Raw genomic sequence first — 23,885 nt, forward strand, 5'->3', positions numbered from 1 at the left:
TGAAGTGCCTTTTAATCGTTCCTTTTCTTTTTGTTGACTGTTGTGCTCTACTTCCTGCAGATAAATGTTGTCAAGGTGACTGGAAGGTGTGACACTTGAAGGTTTGGCTCTTGTTTTGATATTGGACCTTGAAAGCTCCATAGACCAAAACAACATAGTTGAAAAGAGATATGCTTCCTTTAAAAGAAAAAAAAGTAAACGTTGTCAGTATTCTTATATAAATATAGCATTCAACCTGTAACCTTTGGTACATTTGGGTAGAAATTCTTCTGGGTCCGTATTCGGGCCCAGATTCAGTGCTGCGCCAGCAGCTCGTGCATAATCACGTGGGCGCAATTAAGTGGAGAAATTGGTTGGGGGCCCTCAATCTAATGAAATAGGCTGCTGGCGCCTGTCGTGCTGTTGATTGGCAACTCGCCTAATCGGGAGAATGAATATTGAGTGTCCTAGATACTATTTAAAGGCACCTTGCAGCTCTTAAAGGGGTGGTGCACTTTGGCTGCAGGCAACCGGAAAGCAATTCTGATGATGGCAAGCCAAGGAGAAGATTCAAGGGCCTCCCTTTTCTCAAATATAGCACTAGAAGTGCTGGTGGAGGAAGTCAGCAGGAGGACGGATGTCCTCTTCCCACCAAAGGGGCAGGAAGGTATCCTACCAAGCTGCTCAGTGCCAGGAGCATCCCCCGCAGGATAGTGATCTGACCAGTGTTGTTCTGGTAAGACCCCTAACTCCTATCTCGCATCAGTCTCTGTCATAACCCTGCACTACCTAACGCCCCAGCCCTCTCAACTCTTCCCTCCCCCAGGCACCAGCACTCTCCTCCAATCAGTGCAGCACACTTCACTCCACCTCCTTTTGCTCCTAATGCCACACTCTGCACTTCCTGCTCTCCTCACTATTACCGCCTTCACTTCCTCACACCTCTGCCACCATTCACACACCAGTACCACTATTCCAACTTGACATGCACATCCTCAAAGCATCTCAATAGTCTACCACCAACACTGTCCCTTCTTTCTTGCAGATTAAGTTGGCAAACAATAGTAGAAAGGAGATGAGGACAGGAAGAGGGAGGGCCTCCATTCAGGTCCTCTCCCAAATTGAAGAGGACCTCAGGGAGACCATGGGGACGGGTCGCGTCAGGACTTGGCCAGTGGTGAGGCTGGAGGACAAGACCCGTAGGCTTTTTTACCATCTTAGGCTCTGTCGCTTCTCGCTGAAATCTTACCCTCACACACTGTGCATGACAAAGTGAAGTTGCATCCAGCAGCCACACATCTGTCTCTGCTTATCCTTGACAGTAAATGATAATCCTTGTCGCCCTCTTCCCTTTTAGGTCAAGAAAATGTAGAGCATCCAGATGCTGAGAAGCTGAAAGAGAGCTTCACTCAAGATGACATAGCGTCACTCGACTTTACTTTAGCAAGCATCACCTCTGTGACTGGCACTGTGCATACTGTAGAGATAGGCTAGAGGGGTCTGCACTGGGAGAGTCACCGAGTACTAGCGTGCAGGAGCATGGGCAAAAGGATGTGTCGGCCCAGTAGGCAGCTTGTCGGAGGGAGAGCTTGCAGCTTAGCCCTGCTGCAGAGGACACTGCTGAAGAATTCAAAGGCACAGCCTACATTTTAAGTGCACTGGGCAGCCTGCCAGCAAGCTTGAGCACAATAGCACAGAGCATGGAGAAGTCCAGCTTTAGCTTGTGCGGGGTCATCCAGCACGACATTGAGACCATGCAGTTAACCATGGAGCGAGTGGTCAGCACTATGAACTCTGCAATGGGGCCCACAATGATGGAGCATTTGGTGACAGCTCTAACGCACTTCACTGGGAGCTCAGACTGTTGCCATCATAGCTCTGGGGTTTAGTATCTCCTCAGGCTTTCAATCCATGAAAGAGAATGCGGATAGGAGTCTGGATGGATAGGGGCTTCTAGAGCATCACTACACTCCTTTACTCTGTTTTCACACTAAGCACTGGGAGTGTAGAAGCACGGCCCCATGACGGTGGCATTGGCTCCAGGGCAGAGGCTCATGCTGTCCTTTCCCAGGATGACACCACACCAGCTCCCCTGTCCTCTGAGCCAGTGCCTTTGTTGGTTCCACACAGCCAGCTGGCCCAGACTGCCCTGGCTGATGCTGAGACACAGCAGTCTGCAGCCAGGGCCTCAAAGGCTAGAGCTACTCGGAGACGCCCACCATGGTGGAAGATCAGCAGCATCTCACCGCCCAGGCTCCTGCAATAGGGAAGGATATTTATCGGAGCGCTGGAATAGGTAAATGAGAACAGAGCCAAATCACTAAGGGATTGCAATAGGATGATTTATTTTCAATATTGTGAGACAGAAAAATTGTTAAATCCACAATGTGCACAATGTTAAGTGAATATATATATTTTTGCATTGCTGTCGGTCTTCATATTCTTACTTATATAAGAGGAAGGTTAATGAGCTGGTAGTGTTAGAAGGCATTCAGGAGGTGGGTGGAAGGAGGGGATCAAACATTGGGACTGTTCGTGTGCTGGAGGGAGGGTTTGCTTAGGAGAATTTCTCCTCAATAATTTCTTGCCTTAAAGCTCTGGCAGCTGGCAGCACTGCTCAGCCTTGGTCTTCCTGATCATCGTCTTCTTCCTCATCCCCTCCTTCATCTTGCTCCTGCACTTCTTTCTCCTGTGGTGACTGCAAAGCATAGTTGTGTAGCATGCAGCAAACCACTGCAAATCTGGAGACTCGCAAAATACAGTCAGAACGTAGGAACAGGAGTAGGCCATTTAGCCCCTCGTGCCTGTTCCACCATTCAATGAGATCATGGATGATCTGTGACCTAACTCCATATGCCCGCCATAGCCCCATATCACTTAATATCTTTGGTTAACAAAAATCTATCAATCTCAGATTTAAAATTAACATTTGAGCTAGCATCAACTGCCATTTGTGGAAGAGAGTTCCAAACTTCTATTACCCTTTGCATGTAGAAGTGTTTCCTAACTTCACTCTTGAAAGTCCTGGCTCCAATCTTTGAACTATGTCCTCTCGTCCTAGACTCCCCAACCAGCAGAAATAGTTTCTCTCCATCTACGCTATCAGTTCCCCTTGATATCTTGAAAACTTCGATCAAATCACCCCTTAATCTTCTAAATTCCTGGGAATACAACCCTAGTTTGTGTAATCTATCCTCGTAATTTAACCCTTGGAGTTCAGGTATCATTCGAGTAAATCTACGCTGCATTCCGTTCACCTGGACTTCCCTGGATTGGTCCAGGCACCGGAACCTATGCTTTAGGATGTCTATGGTTTGCTCAATGACAGCTCTGGTCTGAGTGTGGCTCTCATTGTTTTGGCGCTCAGCGTCTGTGCCTGGATTCCTGACAGGAGTCAGGTGTAGAGGGAATATCCCCTGCCTCCAAGGAATCAGCCTGACACCCACTGGTCTGGGTCGAAAACAGGGGGGATTGAGGACTGGCGCAGTATGAAGGCATCATGACTACAGTCAGGATACTGGGCACAGACCTGCATTATTCGCTGCCTGTGGTCGCAGACCAGCTGAACATACAGGGAGTGGAACCCCTTCTGTTGTAAAACATGGCTGGTTCTTGACAGGAATAATGTGTGCAGTCAATGAGGCCTTACACCTGGGGAAAATCCAGCGATGCAGGCAAATCTGAGAGCTCTCTGCTCCTGAACAGCAGCCTGCATTGGGAAGGTGATGTATTGCTGTCTCCTTGCGAATAGGGCATCTGTTACCTGCTTGATGGCCGTATGGACAGCAAACTGACTGATATTGTTTATGTAACCTGTTGCAGCCTGGAATGAGCCTGTGGTGCAGAAGTTGAGGGCTATTGTAACCTTCACAACCACAGTGTGCGCCCTGGTGTTTGGCTCCATTTCCTGCTGCAACAGAAGCGCAGCCTCCTCTTACACTGCTCCTCTGCCATGTTGAGCTAAGACATTCTGTTCTGGATGACCCGCATGCCGTAAGGCCTCTTTCACCATCTTCTTTGTGCCTCCACAGGTCTGTGCTGCTGCGCTTGCTGCTGCTGTTGCCACTTCTGTGGGAGCCTCAGTAGTAGTCCCAGCAACATTCCCATCTTTTCCGGTACTCCTGCAGTCAATGAAGTAAAACAGTGCAGCTGCAGTCAAAAGTCACTTCTCCAACTAGTGTCAAAAACTGGTAAAACTCAGCGACAGCAGCCAAAGAATGGCTTCAAAAAATCCGCAGCAACAAAAAACCACTAACTAACGACTAACCACAATGGAGCTGGGGATCACTTTAGATATGATTGCTTCAGCCTGTTTCCTGTCTGTTCGCACTGTGTTTTTCTGGGTGGGCTTAAGAATGAGCGAAAAGGGTCCTAATACAGGCCCAGGACCCCATTAAAATATTTTAATGAAGCCAATGTTCATTTCAGGCGGCCGTCAGGGACATCTAAGGAGCGTCTCAACCATTATGACGGCCATAGCTTTTTGTGAACACTTCCGGTGGAGGACATTCCACCATGAAATTGGTAAGTGGAATGTCGATTTCACGCCCAAACAAACGCAAACGAATTTCTACCCCATTGTGTTTGTTAAATGCAGCTGCTGATCTGTCTACAACACTGTTTTGTTCCTAATCTTCATTTTGTATATATGTCTGACATTTATATAGAAATAACTTTGTCTAATGTAACTTCTGTTCACTTTATATTAGTTGCATGGATTATAATTTTAGATAGTTATTGAGGATAAAATTGAGCTCAAGTGTAATTTATGGATGTGGAATGTCTTGCTTTCCTCTGCAAGGCACAAGTGATATAAACTCAAAAGTTTAGTCTTTATATTTTTCTCTGTATACTACACATTTTTTTATATATCAAAAGAAACTGTCTCAATTCTTACAGTACTTAAAGTGAGCCATTGGCCCCGATATTTATGGGGAGGCAGGGAGGGCGTGGGGAAGACTGAATACGGCTGAAGAACCCAGCAAGGCCGTGGATGCAGAGGTTCTGCCGAACTTATCGGCAAGACCTCATTAACATTTTTTAGCTCTGTTTCCTGCCCGGCCGCCGGCCACATGGACAGTCTGGCTGGCAGGCAGGAGGGAACACCAGGAGGCAGGATGCCTCAACTGGGGATCCTTGGGAATGGTTCCCAGCAATCGGGAGTGGATAAGAGGTCGGCAATCGGGAGGGCTGGGGAGGAAGGCTGGCGAGCTGGGCTGGGGGTGGTGTGAGGCTGGGGGAGGCCATAGGGTTCCTTGAGGGGCCAGGGCGGGCACTCCTGCTCCTCCTGGCCCACAAGGATGCTGATAAAGGCACTTACCTTGTGGAGCCGGCAGTTCCCGCCTGCCTTTCACTGCCGAGTTTCCCAACCCCTAGGAAACCTGTGCAGCAATAGTCAATTTTAAATCAGACTACCAATTGCTCTGTGGGAGCCCAATTTAAATATGCTAATAAATTGTCCCACCTCTCCATGGCGGGACACTCAGATGCCCCAATATCCACTGCCGTAAAAAAGGCAGTGGGCCCGTGCCCGACTTGTTGGTGTCACGTTCCACGTATTTAACTCTTTAACCCACCCCCCCCAACCCTCTTCCGTTTGTTGTGAGGGGGGTAATATCGAGGCCATTGTGTCAATTTATTGTGTGCTATAAACTAAACAAGAGTAGTAAGAACTGTTTGTTCCAGCTATGCTCATACTGTGTGATTATAGTGCACAAATTATTTATTTCTGCGTAAATATTTATGTTTAACTATCTATTTTATTCGTAATAATACGTTGCATGCTTTAGTGGTTGGTATTTTGTTTATTTTTCTTGTAGTCTCACTTGTCAAGGGGTGACAACCTATTTCTTAGCCTCCTCCACTGCTGCTCTATAGCCAGCCACTATTGCGCATGAGAGATAGTGGCCCTCGACACTAGTCCTTTCATTTTCCTCTCACTATATGAGGAAACACTGGCACCAACTTGGAGACGATGGCCTTGAATTCCTGGTGCTGGAAAGGGCGGAAAGCAAGATTTCTTCCGGGATGAGGGGGGTGGGGGGGGGGAACCAGGGCAAATCCCAGTTCCACTAGGATTCTGTCCCATTTGCAGTGCCCCTTTAAATTGCAGTGAGAGGAGCTGGGGGTTGGGTCTTCTGCCTGCCCCGCCCACATGTCAGGGGGTGGATCTTCTGACCGCCCCACCCACATGTCAGAGGGTATGTCTGGGTGAGTTCCCAAGCTTCCTTGAGAATTTCACCCGTTACGCTCTCAATAGGCCTCAGCAGAACTCATGTTAGCTGAGGCCTTTAGAAAGGCTTCAAACTTGTACTAGACTAAGGTACTTGATCCTGGAGGGTGTCAGGGTGTCAATTACCGTGGTATGCAAGGACCAAGGCTCCACTATGACGAAAGACTTTTGTGGTCATTTTTATGTTCAGCTCAGAGGCTCTGGGTACACCTCAGGTGGAGCGGCTGTAGAACGCTCTGCCGTCCGCCGGGTACATTGGGACAGGGGCCGCTGAAGCAACTTCACAGGTGCAATATGCCCACCTTGGTCATGTAAATGACCTGTTGTACGAGATTTTGGATGGAGTCTATGGCTTCAGGCATGGTTGGTCAATGGTTCCGCTCCACCACATTGGCACCCACAGAGTAGTCTGGGCCCCACAAAGTCCACGGCTTGTGTTTTTATAAGAAATTATGATGAAAGATAGAATGCAATTTACAATGCAAGTACGATTATGCACAAATATCTGCGTTGTCTGCAAATGTCACCAGAAGAACATCTATTTGTGGTGCCACTTGAATTTATTCAATAATGGGTGAATTTTTAATATATTTGCACCATGGCAGAAATAAATTTCCAAAAATCAAATTAAATGAAATGATCTAATATGCCGTTCCCATTTGCCGTTGTCTCCTTTTGAGACATGCTGTAAAGAAATAATGCAGCGCAATATGAAAATAAGTCAATTTTATCAGCTTATAAGTGACACTGCACAGAATATTGAAATCCTCTGAGTGCTGCCAGAATATATTGAACAAGCCATATTTTTTAATAAAATAAATCCTGCCTTCAATTTCTATGCTGCACAGGAAATAGACAACATCACTTCCACAGCCCCTTGCAGAACCGTTTGTTCCTTCTCACCCCTTTAAAATTCAATGTTCTCAGCTTCCCTACGACATGGACAAAATCCTGCCTAATGTGTACATTGTTTTGTGATGTCAATTACAAGTCCACTAAAAAGATTGCATAAAGTTATCAGGGAAAAGCTAATGTTCCATTATGTATATTTGCTGTAATTTATTTGAAAGAAACAAAACTCTATTATCATTAGTATCATAGTAGGTACAGCACAGGAGGAGGCCATTCAGCCCATTGTACCTGTGCTGGCTCTTTGAAAGAGCTATCCAATTAGTTCCACTCCCCTGCTTTTTCCCCATAGCCCTGTCATTTTTTTCCCTTCAAGTATTTATCCAATTTTCTTTTGAAAGTTATAATTGAATCTGCTTCCAACACCTTTTCAGGCAGTGCATTCCAGATCAGTACAACTCGCTGAGTAAAAATTGTTTCTTCTTGTTGCCCCTGGCTCTTTTGCCAATCAACTTAAATCTGTGTCCTCTGGTTACCGACCTTTCTGCCACTGGAAACAGATTCTCCTTATTTACTCTGTCAAAACCGTTAATGATTTTGAACACCTCTATCAAATCTTCCCTTAACCTTCACTGTTCCAAGGAGAACATTCCCAGTTTCTCCAGTCTCTCCACATAACTGATGTCCTTCATCCCTGATACCATTCTATAAGACCATAAGAGACCATGGGCTCGATTTTCGCACCCCCAATCGGGTGCGTTCGTGGCGGGGGGGCTGCGAAAATCGGGGATTCCCGGGGTGGGTCTGGAGCCCGGATCAAACCCGCCCACTTCCGGGTTCCCCAGTGATGCGCTGACATGCACGCGCAGCCCCCGCATGTGGGACTCGGTGCCATTTAAAGTACTTATTTAGTTATTTCAGTTCGTTTAGAGACCTGATTAACATGATATTTTAGGAGGGGTGGGATTTTGCAAACAACTGGGACTGTTTCCCGTACTGGGGGAAACACTCCCAGTTGAAATGGACGTGTTGCAGCCATCAGCCTGTGGCAGCTGCAAAGGTCCATTTGACAGGTTGGGGGGGAGACCCTCACTCATTGCAGGAGGCCACTCTGTCACTTTGGACAAAGTTTGGCCTCCACCACCCTCCTCCTAACAATAAAATTCACAAACTTGCACACTTACCCCGGTGTCCAGACACAAGTACCTCCTCAAATGTACATCTTCCGGATGGGGGCCGCCGTAGCTGCAGTCATGACCTCCTCAGAGGACGAACAGCATCACCAGACTCGCCGGCCACGCTGTCCACCTCTGACACGTGGAGCCCCACAACACAGTGCTGTGACACATCCACCTGCACAGCAGGAGGGAGGGCAACCGCAGAGAGAGATGCGTCGCAGAAGGCACTACCCTCGCCACAGGGTCTACAGACCGAGGCTCAGCTTCCTGGACCTCTCTAAGCAGCAGTGCACACGGAGGCTCAGAGTCACTCAACATGTAGTCGTGGACATCTGCAGCCTCCTTCATGCCGAGCTGCTCCTGGCTGGCCCAAGCACCATCTTCTTACCTGTTGCTGTCAAAGTCACCACTGCCCTCAACAACTTCTCCTCTGCATCCTTCCAGGGTGCCACCGGGGACATCGCCGACGTCTCTCAGTTGTCTGCACGAAAGAGCCCTGCAAATGCACCTACACCCACTCTGCAGTGACACAATGGGTGGCATCAGTTGTGGGTCTTCATAGTGATCCTCAGGAAAGGGCATTATTACACAAACCAGACAAGATTCACAAAGACATGGCAGTAGTGGTGACAATATAATATGTAATGTGTGTTGATCAGAAATTAAATATCGGTGAAAAACATGATAAACCCTCAAACACCCTTGTGCATCCCTTTCATGCTCACGGCACGTTTGCCTTACGCTTCCTACTGCACATATGTGATGCATGCCCTGTGGCTGCAGCACAGGTAGTGGCAGGTTGAGTGAGGCTGACCGTGAAAGAGATGCATGAGAGGGTGAGTATGAGACAGAGCCACGAGATTGTATGAGGATTGGGTTGAGTGGTAGTGGCGGGATGAGTACTGGCGAGGCGAGTAAGTGCAGGTAAGATGAGGATGAGCTTTGAGTGGGTGTGAGGAGTGATTTGGCAGACGGAGTGTAGGGGAATGAGTAAGTGTACTCACTTCGGCTGACCTACTTAGGTGATTGAAGCACCTCCTGCACTGTATGCAGGTGCGCGCTATGTCGGTGGTGCTGGTGACCTCCTCTGCCACCTCGAACCAGGCCTTCTTGGTGGCAGAGGCAGGCCACTTCCTCCCGCCCGCCGGGGGGAAGATCTCTGCTCTCCCCCTCCTCCTCACCCCATCCAATAATACCTGGAGTGAGGCATCATTAAACCTGGGTGCAGCCTTCCCTCTGGGCTCCTCCATGCTGTAATTTTTCCTATTTTCTGCAGCATCAGTCAGTGGAGGACTGCCCCTTTAAACAGGGCTCCTCCAGCTGACAGCCTATGCTGCACATGCACAGTCCGCCTGCTGCGCAGCTTACACCAGAAGCACAGGTAAGTGGCTCCAATTAGGCTGCGATTCCGTGCGGAGCACCCCGATTTCACTGGGCGCAAAAGTGCAATTTTGAAGGATCCTCAGCGTGTTTCCCGTGCTGTGGGAAACACTCCCTGTTGGAGCAGACATGTTTCAGCCAGCAGCCAATGGGAGATGCAAAGGATTAGTTGACAGGTGGGGAGAAAACATCATTTATTGCAGCAGGGCACTCGGTCACTTCAGACAAAGTTTTGGCTGCAACACCTTTGTCTTTCCACTCAAAATTCTTAATTTATACCCTAAACTCTGCTGTGTAAACATATTTACCTACTTTGCGGACCCCCTCAAACTCACACCGTCAGGATGGGGGGCGCGATAGCTGCATTCAACACTTCATCCGAGGACGAGCAACATCACCAGCCTCACCAGGCAAGGCATCCACCTCCGCCACGTGGAGCTCCACAACACTGTGCTGCACCACAGGCACCTGCACAAAATAGTTGTGCAACCACACATGCACCCACTGTAGAGTGACCCAATGGGTGGCATCAAGTGTGGGTGTTCATAGTGAACCTCACGAAAGGGACTTATTATACAAGCCAGTCAAGAATGGCCAAGGCGTGGCAGTAGTGGTGACAATAATAATATTTAATGTGCCATTAACAAAAATCAAATTTCAATAAAAGCACGACTAACCGTCAAACACCCTTGTGCATCCCCTTTGTGCTCACAAAACCTTTACCTTTCGCTTCCGACTACTCCTGGTGCTTCCCCTGTGGCTGCAACAGAGGTAGTGGCAGGTTGCTTTTGGTCATGTCCTGACCAATTAGATGCTTTGGGCCTATGCCCTCTGGGTTTCAGTGCCCGTGAGGGCCCCTCCAAAGACTGCTCCACCTGCACCTGTGCAGGGGCAGACTCGGCCACCTGGAGAGGAGGCAGCATTGCGGGTACTGGTTGAGAGGGGGACAACGGGTGAGACATGGGAGCGCTTTGAGTGGCGTCCCCACTTCAATGTTCCCATCTGCCATCATCCCTCCCACCCTATTATAGAAAGGATATTATTAAACTAGAAAGAGTGCAGAAAAGATTTACTAGGATGCTACCGGGACTTGATGATTTGACCTATAGGGAGAGGTTGGATAGACTGAGACTTTTTTCCCTGGAGAGTAGGAGGTTTAGGGGTGATCTTATAGAAGCCTATAAAATAATGAGGGGCATAGATAAGGTAGATAGTCAAAATGTTTTCCCAAAGGTAGGGGAGTCTATAACGAGGGGGCATAGATTTAAGGTGAGAGGGGAGAGATACAAAAGGGTCCAGAGGGGCAATTTTTTCACTCAAAGGGTGGTGAGTGTCTGGAACGAGTTGCCAGAGGCAGTAGTAGAGGCGGGTACAATTTTGTCTTTTAAAAAGCATTTGGACAGTTACATGGGTAAGATGGGTATAGAGGGATATGGGCCAAGTGCAGGCAACTGGGACTAGCTTAGTGGTATAAACTGGGCGACATAGACCGAAGGGCCTGTTTCCATGTTGTAAACTTTTATGATTCTATGATTCTTCTATGATTCTATCACTCCTATCACCATGCTGGACGACAGTTTGGAGGACATGTGTGAAGCCTTGTAAGGTCAGTGCTAGTGTATCTGCCTGCCTGTTTAAGGTGGCAGAAAGTTGCTCACCCTGAGTCCGAAGGGCCGTTGTCAGGGCCTCAATTGACTCATTGGTGAGCTGTGCTTGAAGCTTGATGGAAGCTAGCCTTCCCTCCATTGCAGACATTCCCGCACTTACCCACGACACTATCTCAGAGTAGCCCTCACGTCTCTGTGACAGTATCTCAGAGATTCCCTCCTGTACCTGTGCCACCATTCCACTCATGCAGGAGTTGGACTCCTCCATATTCTCTGCGATTGTGGAGAGTGCGCGTGGCAATTTACCCACGATTGCGTGGGGAACGGACAGATTTCACTTGGCGGGTTACCCACGCGCCCGGTCGTCCCCCCACCCCCCGCTCTGCCATCCCGCCTCCCTGGTAATATCGGGGCCTTTGTGTCCTCATCGCAACTTACTTTTCCACCTATCTTTGTATCATCAGCAAATTTGGCCACAAGACACTCTGTTCCTTCATCCAAGCCATTGATATATGTTGTAAATAGTAATTCTCTTCTGCACCCTCTCTAAGGCTTTGACATCTTTCCTAAAGTGTATTAACCAGAATTGAACACAATACTCCAGCTGCAGCCTAACCAGTGTTTTAAATTAATTTCAACTATTTAATTTGGAGTATGTCAATAAATTGTATCTTTTTTTCAAAAACTTTAAATTGAAAGTCTCTCCGTTTATATGTGTGTTGGCACTTCTCTTGAACATAAGATTGTGCATAGTTCCCTGCGATGATTACTACAATTGTTCTTTGTTCTTTTCAGTTGTATCATTTGATTGGTCTCTGGTGCTGCTCTCAGAACCTGAACCTCTAACCAGTGATTAGAACTAGGTAAATAATGCAACTCCCTAACATTGTGTACATGCTCAAATCAAGATGATGCAAAAACCAAGTCAGCTGTGTTAACTAAATGAAATTTGGAAAGGTTAATTAAAACTTACATTTTTTTGCTCCTTAACAAGGAATGGCATTACTTTCAAAAACAAACTCAAATGGATATTATATGTAACTTATTTTCCCAATGTTTTAATGATCAGACAATTGTGCACGATACGTAGCCAAAATTTTGATGAGGTTCCAGCAGACAATATATATCGATGCACGTTGCAAAGTTGAGAGAACACCTCTTGCCCCCTCTTTTGATAATTGCGGGGATGAAATTGGTCTTGGGCTATAGCGCAAAACGGATGATAGTCAATCGAAAAGAAAATTGGCGGGGTGTTTCAGATTCATTATCATCCGTTTTGCACTATGACCGAAGCCCAATTTCACCTCCTAGACGTCTACGTTTTTCTATGAATAGCACCAGATTTGGGCAACTGGAAGTGGAAAATGGGCTAAAGTCCTGCTCCCGTTCTGCGCCAATATATCTTTTGGTGGGCAAGTCTAATGGTAGAGGAAGCCCCCACCTCAAGAAGGTGCTTCATTTAAATAATAATTTGGTGGGTATCAGTCCTGCAAGCCATTTCTCACCATTCTGGCATGTAGGACGCCAAACATGAAGGGGATTAAATTTGATAACCCCTGAAAACGTTACATTCGCGCTGGCTGCACGCATCAGCAGGGGCCCCGATATCGCGAGTGGCTTGCACTTCTTAAAGGCAGCCTGCACTTCTTAAAGGGGAAGTGCATTGTGGCTACAAGAAGTGGTGGGATTTGTTTGTGAAGTGATTCAGTGCTTTAATACTTTGAAGAAGGGCTGCACCTGGGAGAGAGCACGCACCAAGGTTCTCTGATGATGCACTGGAAGCCTTGGTGAAAGAGGCGAAGAGAAGAAAGGACATCCTGTATCCGCAGGGGGGCAGAGGGCCCTCCAGACATATGCTGAAGAGGCAGTTGGAGGAAGTAGTGGATGAGGTCACTGCCAGGAACATAGCTCCAAGAAAATGGATGTAGTGCAGGAAGAAGTTTAATGATCTGACACGAGTTGTCAAGGTGAGTGAGTTCAATCTTCAAGTGGCATATCCTACTAACTGCCCCACTAGCCTCATCCAATGTTCAATTCACAACACCCCCATTACCCACCTACCAACAATCTGTATCAATCAGTACTCAACCATGTCTGGAAGCAACTTTTTTCAGCACTATATTTTAAATAACACTAAAAGCATTGTAAGACCAGCCACACCACTCCTTGTAGAATATTCAAACTTTAGGCAAGTATAGGAAAACTCTAAAAACGTGTACAATTGCACCGGCTGCCAGAAGAAATAATCAAGCAACTAACCTGTAAAGACTTCATGAACCCTTTAAATAGCACTGGTTGGGGGGGGGGGGTCTTTCATGCCGTTTACCATCGTGTTCAGCTTTCACATTGGCTGGAGTGTGGAGTTCCAAAATGGTGGCTTCAAATCAGCATTATTCCTGATTTGCGTCATATTCTCCCTACTCTACATGCTGCCGATGGTTGTTAGGTGCACACGCGCAAACCCCTTTACCAAGATGACACTTCTCTTCGGAAGTGTGCGCACACATCGCGGACCACATTTTCAGGACTTAGTTGTCCACGTAGCACCCAAAAAACGGGTGCTACAAGGCCCAATTTCACCCCCAAAGTATTCACATTTGAAATGTGTATTCAATTTGTTAGGCAGCAGTGGGAGTACTGGAAGTCATGAAAAGGAAACGGATACAGTCATGTAAAGCTAAGCATATTTCAGCCATTTCTTAACTGTTTTACTTTTTTAAAAAATCCTGTTGACATTTTGGTTTTGATGAGTCTTTGTGCCAATTGTTGTAAATTATTTGCCCTCAGCACAATAACTGGCACCAATGGGTTTCCCAATGGGAATCTCCCTAGATGATATATCTTGAAGAAGAGGAGGACCTATGGAGGGATCCCAGTCCCCACATGACTGCATTTGCTGCCAAAGATGGCCCTCTTTGTATCGAGGCTTCTGCATAGTTGCCACTACCTCTTTTGTTTGTCTGTAAACTTCCCCTCCACTCTCAACTGCCAGCAATCCTGACTCTATACTCAAATGACCTCTCACTCATTCCATTCTCTGCCCTTTCTCATCTATTTCCCCCTCAGTCCTCAACACACTCATCTCACCCATGAAGCCTATTGTCTGCTCCCTCTGTCCCAGCTCTCAACTTTAATTTCTTGCTTGATAATATCACCAACCTGACTCTATCCCCTGGCCATGTCCCTACCTCTTGCAAGACTGCTGTTAGCACCTCCTCCTCAGGAGATCCACCCATAAACCCTCCATCCTCTCCAACACATACTGCCTTCCTTTCCTCTTCAAAGTTCTGATGTGCCTCACTGCCTCTCATCTATCCCATCACTCCTTATTCAAGATCCCATCCACAGCAATGAGACTGCTTCCTCTTCCTCCAAAGAGCTTAGGGTGGAATTGAGAATCCCACTGTGGTACTAATGGAGCCGAATGGAAAAAAAAAGCAGCAAAATAATTTTCACAAAGGCTCCTGAAAATTTTAATGGCAGCAGAAAACAAAAACAAAACATGGTGCAAAAATAGCCTCAAAACTGTTCATTGAATGTATTTACTATGTACTTTAAATGAGTTTGCATATACAGTCGATTCCCATTTCTTTTCTTTCCTGGAAATGTGCGTGCAGTGCAAAGTGGGCAGAACTCCAGAATAATGGATCTCCACTCAATTTTCTGCTTGGGTTTGTCTGATTTGCACCCAAAATTGGCTAAATTGCACCCATTGGCTAAACTCAAGTGGAAATTCTACTCTCAAGTCTCTGAATTTATATTTGGTATTAGCATTAGGAAGAATAGTAATGCTATTGTACAGAATAGTGAAAGAGGTGTATCTGATTAGACATGGTGATTGGTTAAAAGTGCCACTCTGTGCACATCAGTGAAGCATCGCAAGCTCTTCTGGGGTTGGGTTTTGAAGCAGGGTTAAAGGATTATAATCTATATTGAGCCCATGCATTACCTGAACTGCGAGTGCTTCGTACTAGTAATAAGGGAAATAAACCAAAATGATCCATCATCTCACCTCAAAGAAAAAAAAATCATTTGGAAAAGATTTTCTTTGTTAATCTTGGCCTTCAGGTGAACAGCGATATGCATGTGCTCAGTGCCATGTCCTGAAGGAAGCTTTTACTTTGCATAATGTGCTTGATAATTTAAGCCCAGAACACTGGATATAGCTTTTTAACAAAAACTTGTTAATAGACAAACCTCTTTCTGTTTCCGAGGGCACTGCAGTTCCATCTGTACCATTCAGATTCTGAACAACAAATCCAGTCAGTCAGTCTTATTCCCAAGCCTAGGCACCAAAGTTCTACTTATTAATTAGCTTGGATAACTGAGAAACATTCATATCGAAAATCCAATCAGCTTGATTTGTAATCCAAACAGTACTTATTGTGTCAAAGTTTAAAATGACTGCCCTGTCAAAACAAAACAAAAAGGCAGAATGTCAGACAAATAGTCCTCAGTTAGGAGGACTAATAGTCCCCAACACATATGAAATGTAGTTGTGAGACTGTAAGATGTAAAAGTATATATTGATCAATCTTGTTCCCCACACAAAAAGTCCGAATAGTATACACACAGCACGGAGAGGGCTGTAATATAACGAAGGAAAATATTCAGTCTTCAGACTTATTGACAAAATGTCAGCATGATAAAAGAGAGTTTGAAACAAAGACTGATTTATTGAAGCGTCAATTGAATAGAACTTACAGTCCTGGAAGCTGGCAAAAGCAGCTTGTTTATAATGCTGCATAGTTGCTATAGAGATGAAAGCATTGCAAGTAGGGCAGGAGGCTTGTTTGTGGGTTTTCAGAAGAAGGTTATTTATCATTTGGTGGAAATGCATATACTGTTTTCCTTTTCTTTGTTTTTTTCTCCTATGGGCTTTTTTCCTATGAGGGCTAATACGTTCATTTATCCTAATTTAGTCAAGAATGAAGGCTGACACACTCTGTGGCCTTCTCCGCAACTGCCTTTAAAGAGACTTTTGCTGTAGATGGCAAGTCATTCTCATCAGGTGGATGTCTATACCACTGTATGACTTCTCCAATCTAGTTTGATTGACATTCTAGTTCTGGGAGTAGTTTGAAGATCGAGCTGCAGCCATAAGGCTCTGGTGCCAGCGGTTAGGAGTGTAGCTGTGGGCTTCCTGTTTCGGGCTATCCCTTGCCTGATCCCAGCCCGAGGGCTTGCCGGGGACAGGCTTGCACTGGGTGGGGTCTAGGACAGAAAAATTCACCAAACTCCAGTGTACTGGGAGCCTGGAGAAGAAAATCAAGCCTAAAGCACTCTACAATTAAGGAATACAATGTCAGAAACCTAGGAAGTGGATAACCATTTTGATTTATTTTCACACTATTCATCTAGTGAAAAATATATTTGCTAATATATATAACCAAAAGTTTTGTTTCTAGTGTAAGTGTCCAATGTTGATGAGGCACAATGATTGGTTCTAATATCACATTAACTATAAAGCTACTGATCAAAAAATATTAAAACAGGCACTTTGCTAGTCAAACAAAAATTGCATTGACAAAAAAAAATCACATGCCAGGAAAGTTATTTTCCAATGGCCATGATGGTTCCCCTCGATCAGGAACCCTGGCGTTGTTTTCTGCTCCGGTCCCAGACCTCCAATGTTTATCCCCATTCCACGAATGAATGATCTTAATGCTAGTTTTTAGGTCCACTAGCATTCATATCCTCAGTGCCACTCAATGTCATTCACACAATCAGAAAGAAGAGGGATAGACAGCAAAATGGTATCTGAGATGGGGAAGGTGAAAAAGAATGGCTGGACAAAGAGAAGCAGAAAGTAACACAAAATGTAATAGATGAATGGCGGGAATGGGAAATGAGATATAGGGAAATTAATGAATGAGTCCAAGAAAGAACAGTGAAGATGAAAGGAGATGTGACAATGAAAGGAAATATGTGAGAGGCGTACACAGAAAGCCAAAGAAAGAAGCCACTGAAAAGAGTGGAAGATATTCAGATAGAAAAGAGAAACAGAAAGACTTACAGAGTGGGAGAGAAGCAGAGAGACAGAGGGCTCAATTTTACCACCCGCTATCAGGTGCGTTCTCGGCGGGGGGGCCCCGAAAATCGCGAAATCCAGAAGCGGGACCGGATCCCGCCTCGATCCCGCCCACTTCCGGGTTCCCCGCTGATGCGCCGGCGTGCGCGCGCAGCCCCCGCTGGTGGGAATCCCGCAGGCAATTAAAGCCAGCGGGATGCCACTTGACAATATTTAGTTAGGTATTTCAGGTCATTGACTGACCTGATTAAGGGACTATGTGGGATTTTTGAACAACATGGGACTGTTTCCCACACTGGGGGAAACACTCCCAGATCGAATGGACGTGTTGCAGCTGTCAGCCTGTGGCAGCTGCAAAGTGTGCAGGTTGGTGACTTTAACCGTCAGGAGGAGGGTGGTGGAGGCCAAACTTTGTCCCAAGTGACAGAGTGGCCTCCTGCAATGGGTGAGGGTCTCCCCCCCAATTTGACAGGTGTCCTTACCCAGTCTGGCCTATATGTGACTCCAGTCCCACACCAACGTGGTTGACTCTTAACTGTCCTCTGACCGAGCATGTCCCTTATTTTAGGGATGGGCAATAAATGCAACCAACCATTTAGAGCGTTCCCGCCATTGTATACCGAGGGGCTGCAATCAGGGAAAAACCCCCCGGGCAGAATGTAAAATTCAAATTGCTGTAATGTACCTGTAATGAATCTGTAATCAATAATCTGTATTGAGTATAATGCAATGAGACAGTGTCATGAAATGTAATTATGCACAATGTGTTCATTGAACTGTACTTGATTTAACCTGCAAATTGTATAATCTGTATTGTGTACGTTTGGAATGTGATATGACAACTGTATTGTCTGTTTTTGCTACAAATTTTATGAATGAAGTATATTTTTTGAAAAAAAATAAATGCTAGCCTCACCAACAATGCCAACATCCCAAGAATTAATTTTTAAAAATGGGTGCAACATGCTAGGCTACAGTTCTACGGGCAAAAGCTGGCACCCAATAGACTTATCATGTGTGAGCTTGGATAATAATTGTTTGCTATTTGACTGTAGATGCCTTCAGAATTGAGACTGACTTGTTCTTACCATAAATGTCACATTTCCATGGTCCAGAGAGGGAATCATATTTGATTTTTGCCCTCCCTACCCCCCAACTGTCTCTCATCTGAGGAATAGCTCAGCACAGACCTGGGACCTTCTATTTGTTTGGCTCAGTGTCATAACACACAGCACACCTGGTGCTGTTGAGGAAGGGGTGCCTCAAGTATCTCCATCACTATGGCAGTGAATGAACACACAGTTCTGTGCTGGAGTATAGAAGCTAATTAAAATCCAAGATGGTAAATAAATGCTTTAATTGTGGTCTTCTATTCTACACTATAGTTGATGATGGATACTGTGGCACGTGGTCTCTTTAAAAATGCATGCAGTACTACCGTTCGAATTTAAATTAAGTCTTAGAATGTTGGACATTTAAAGATTAATACCTGCTCCCTCACCAATGACCAGTGTTGTTCTCAACTGTTATGGTAAGAGAGCCAACTGTTACACAAAGACAGAAAGCTGCACTTATTATCAATGTGCTCTGGAGTTGACAAACAGTTTTATTTTTTTTACCCTGACCAATGAAGAAATCTAACTGCCGATTACTGGAAGCAAATGATTATGTTACTATTATTAAGGGTAGCGATTTCAGTACAGTTTCTACCTCTGCTAAAGAGAAAGCTGACTCATGTGGCTGACTTTTCTCCTTCAACTATAATCATGATGACCTTGGCAAAGAACCCCCTTCCATTGTTTCAGTCTGTGCAACTATTCTGACTGACATCCCGGGCTCTAAATTGGGCCGTGTCGTGCTTGTTGTTTCCAGCATGAAGTGCGCTGGATGCCATCTTGGTATAGGAGTTAGCGTATGCACAAATACCGAACGCCAGAAGCATGTAAAGTAAGGAGAAAATGGATACAATCAGTGTGCAACACTGATTTAATGTGATAGACACCACTGTGGGACTTAACGCTCAACTCAACGCACAGTCTTAACTCCGACCATCTGAACATGTTTTAGAGTGCCTGGAGGAGCCCACACCAGCGCTATTTAAAGGGACCATGCAGGATTTACAGGCTAGTGGCTGGGTTATTGCTTTTGGCTGCCGAGACATTTGTAACTGTTTTTGGAGGTCTCCTATACTTGAATAGTAGGACTAGGGGACATAGCCTAACATTTAGAGCCAGGATGTGCAGGAGTGAAGTTAGGAAGTGCTTCTACACGCAAAGGGTGGGAGAAGTTTGGAACGCTCTTCTACAAACGGCAGTAGATGCTAGCTCAATTGTGAATTCTAAATCTGAGATTGATAGATTTCTGTGAACCAAGGGTATTAAGGATCATGGGGCTAAGACGGGTATATGGAGTTAGATCACAGGTCCACCATGATCTCATTGAATGGCGGAACAGGCTCGAGGGGCTTAATGTCACAGCCACTTACTGTCTCCTGATATGCGGCACCTTCTCCTGCAAGAAAGCAGGATGTGTGTCTGGGTGATGTGCCTGTCATGGTTGAATAGCTGCCAGTGACTGTGGCATGTTAGTTGTGGGTGGGCAGCTTGCAACAGTGGTAATGTGTAAGGGTGAGAGGAAGCATTTTATTGGAAGAGTTGAGTACTGATGGAAAGAGTTTGTTGGTATGTGGGTGATGGGGGATGTAGTGTATGAAGCAGTGGATACGGCTAGTGGTGTAGTTGGCAGGAAATGCCACTTGACAGTTGATCTCATTCATCTTGACCACTCGTGTCAAAGCATTGAACTTCTTCCTGCACTGCATCTATGTTCATGATGCTGTGCGCCTGGCATTGACTTTGTCACCCGCTGCCTCCAACTGCCCTTTGGGTATATGTCTAGAGGATCTCTTGCCAACGCCTCCCCCACTTCCCATGTGGATATAGGATGTCCATCCTTCTGTCCATCTCTTGCACCAAGGCCTCTAGTGCATCAGCACAGAACTTTGGCGCATGCAGGCCTGGCACAAACTCATATCGGCAGATTGATGAAGGCTGGCATGCAGATTGGAGGATGTGGGATTTAGTAGTGCGCAACCTTTATTCAATGTTTTAACATAACTGATCAGTTTGTAAACATAGGGATGGGAGCTGCATCGGTGTTTTGCATTTACGATGTCTGATCTCCATTCAGACTCCGTGCAGACAGCAGACTATTATATTCAGCAAATAACAGTTACCAGCTACCTTTAAGAGATTTTTAAGAGACTGTCATCCTTTAAGAGATTGAGGCTCCCCCTGCTTGTGGAAATTGTGAATTGCATGGAATCCTCATGTTAATGCTGATTCGGAACGCTGCTTGAAGGTAAGTCCTCAGGCCTCACAAAAGTATCATTGTGCCTGCGCAGGGGCCTTTAGGCGCAAGATAATAGCGGATCGCACTACCCGCGTCCAATAATAGGCCCTGTCCAATTTTTTTTTTTATCCACCCCCTCCACCCCCTCCATGTGTTGGAAGCTTCTAGGCACATTCTCCAATGACACCAACAATCAATCTTTCTCGGAAAGTATCTTTGTTTTTAAAAGCTGAATTCTGGTTATCCGAATTCCTGGGCTGATCAGCTGAGGATGGAAGCGACAACAACTCCAGTCAGGTGCTTCCTGCTTTTGCTCTGCCACACGCCCACATACTCCTACTCAGTTGTATTCTGTGCATCACCCTGTGTGCTGCCTTCCAACTGACCATCTAAATTCCATCTGTGTTGGCGTTTGAGAGGAACAGCGAGGGACTGCCAGGTAAAGTGCAGGGCTACTCCTGTTGGAAGGACGCTGCTGCACCTTTTTTGCCGTACCTGCAGGGACGGAGAAAGAAAAATATATTAGGAGGACGTTCACAGAACAAGTTATCAGAGGCAAACTTCTAGCATGGCACTGCTGATGTATCACAGCATAGGTGTCAGTGCTTGTAGGAGTACATAGAATTAAGTGTGAAGGAAGGATCTGCGTGATATAAATCTTGAGTCGGGGCCATGAATACCAAACTCCTGCTTCCTCCTCCAAGTTCCAGCCTTGAATCTGCTTGGCAAGTTCCTCAATTGGAGTCAGGTCCCAGATTATAGCTGCTGCCCCTCCAACTGCAGACATCTGCCTTCTATTGTGCAGTGTTTTCTCTGATGAAAGAAGAAGCATGTAGAAAGAAAGAAGGAAAGACTGGCAGTTATATCATAGAATCATAGAAAGGTTACAGCATGGAAGGAGGCCATTCGACCCATTGAGTCTGCACTGGCTCTATGCAGGAGCAATCCAGCCAGTCCCAATCCCCCGTACTACACCCGTAGCCCTGCAAATGTTTTCCTTTCAAGTAGTTATCCCGTTCCCTTTCGAAAGCTATGATTGAATCTGCCTCCACCACCCCCTCGGGCAGTGCATTCCAGACCCTAACCATTAGCTGTGTAAAAAAGATTTTCCTCTTTTCATCTTTGGTTCTTTTGCCAATCACCTTAAATCTATGACCTCTGGTTCTTAACCCTTCCGCCAATGGAAACAGTTTCTCTCTATCTACTCTGTCTAGACCCTTCATGATTTTGAATACCTCTATCAAATCTCCTCGCAACTATTTCTGTTCCATGGAGAACAACTCCAGCTTCCCCAGTGTATCCACGTAATTAAAATCCCTCATCCTTGGAATCATTCTAGTAAATCTCTTCTGTACTCTTTCTAAGGCTTTTCCATCTTTCCCAAAGTGCTGAGCCCAGAACTGGACACTCCAGCTGTGGCTGAACCAGAGTTTTATAAAGGTTCATCATGACTTCTGTGCTTTTGTACTCTATGCCTCTATTTATAAAGCCCAGGATCCCGTACGTTTTTTCATCATTTTCTCAACCTGCCCTGCCACCATCAACGATTTGTGCACATATACTCCCAGATCTCTCTGTTCCTGTACCCCTTTTAGATTTGTGCCCTTCAGTTTATATTGCCTCTTCTCATTCTTCCTACCTAAATGTATCACCTCGCATTTTTCTGCATTAAATTTCATCTGCCCTGTGCCCGCACATGCCATCAGCCTGTCTATATCCTCTTGAAGTCTATCACTATCCTCCTCACTGTTCATTACCCTTCCAAGTTTTGTATCATCCTCAAATTTTGAAATTATGCCCTGTACACCCAGGTCCAAGTCATTAATATATATCAATAAAAGCAGTGACCCTGGTACCGACCCCTGGGGAACACCACTGTACATCTCCCTCCAGTCCGAAAAACAACCATTCACCACTACTCTCTGTTTCCTATTACTTAGCCAATTTTGTATCCATGCTGTTACTGTCCTTTTTATTCCATGGGCTTCAATCTTGATGACAAGCCTATTATGCAGCACTTTATCAAACGTCTTTTGAAAGTCCATATACACCACATCATCTGCATTGCCCTCATCTACCCTCTCTGTTACCTCATCAAAAAACTCAATCAAGTTAGTTAAACATGATTTGCCTTTAACAAATCTGTGCTGGCTTTCCCTAATCAATCCGCACATGTCCATGTGACTGCTAATTCTGTCCCGGATTATCATTTCTATAAGTTTCCCCACCACCAAGGTTAAACTGACTGGCCTATAATTGCTGGGTTTATCCTTACACCCTTTTTTAAACAAGGATATAACATTTTCAATTCTCCAGTCCTCTGGTACCGTCCCCGTATCTAAGGATGTTTGGAAGATTATGGCCAGTACCTCCGCAATTTCTACTCTTACTTCCCTCGGCAACCTAGGAAGCATCCCATCCGGACCTGATGACTCATGTACTTTAAGTACAGCCAGCCTTTCCAGTACCTCCTCTTTATCAATTTTTAGTCCACCCAGTATCTCAACTCTATCTTCCTTTACTGAGGCTCTGGCAGCCTCTTCTTCTTTGGTAAAAACAGATGGAAAGTACTCATTTAGTACCTCAGCCATGCCCTCTGCCTCCATGAATGGATCTCCTTTTTGGTCCCCAATCGGCCACATCCCTCCTCTTACAACCCGTTTACTGTTTACAAGTATATAGAAGACTTTTGGATTCCCTTTTATGTTGACCGCCAGTCTATTCTCATATTCTCTCTTTGCCCCTCTTGCTTCCCTTTTCACTTCCCCTCAGAGCTTTCTATAATCAGCTTTGTTCTCACTTATATTATCAACCTGACATCTGTCATACGCCCCTTTTTTCTGCTTCATCTTACTCTCTATCTCTTTTGTCATCCAGGGAGTTCTGGCTTTAGTTGCCCTACCTTTCTACCTTGTGGGAATGTACCTAGACTGTACCCAAACCATCTCCTCCTTAAAGGCTGCCCATTGTTCAATTACAGTATTGCCTGCCAATCTTTCATTTCAATTTACCTGGGCCAGACCTGTTCTCATCACGCTGAAATTGGGATGAGAACAGTATTTTTATTTTAGAGTGGTCCATGAGCTTTTCTATAGTTATTCTAAACCTTATGATTCTATGATCGCTGTTCCCTAAATGTTCCCCCATTGACACTAGCTCCACTTGGCCCGCCTCATTCCCTAGAACCAAGTCTAGCAATGCCTCCTTCCTCGTTGGGCCGGAAACGTACTGTTCAAGAAAGTTCTCCTGGACACATTTCAAAAATTCCTTCCCCTCCT

The sequence above is a fragment of the Heptranchias perlo genome, chromosome 1 (assembly GCF_035084215.1).
Source record: "Heptranchias perlo isolate sHepPer1 chromosome 1, sHepPer1.hap1, whole genome shotgun sequence".
NCBI classification, from domain to species: domain Eukaryota; kingdom Metazoa; phylum Chordata; class Chondrichthyes; order Hexanchiformes; family Hexanchidae; genus Heptranchias; species Heptranchias perlo.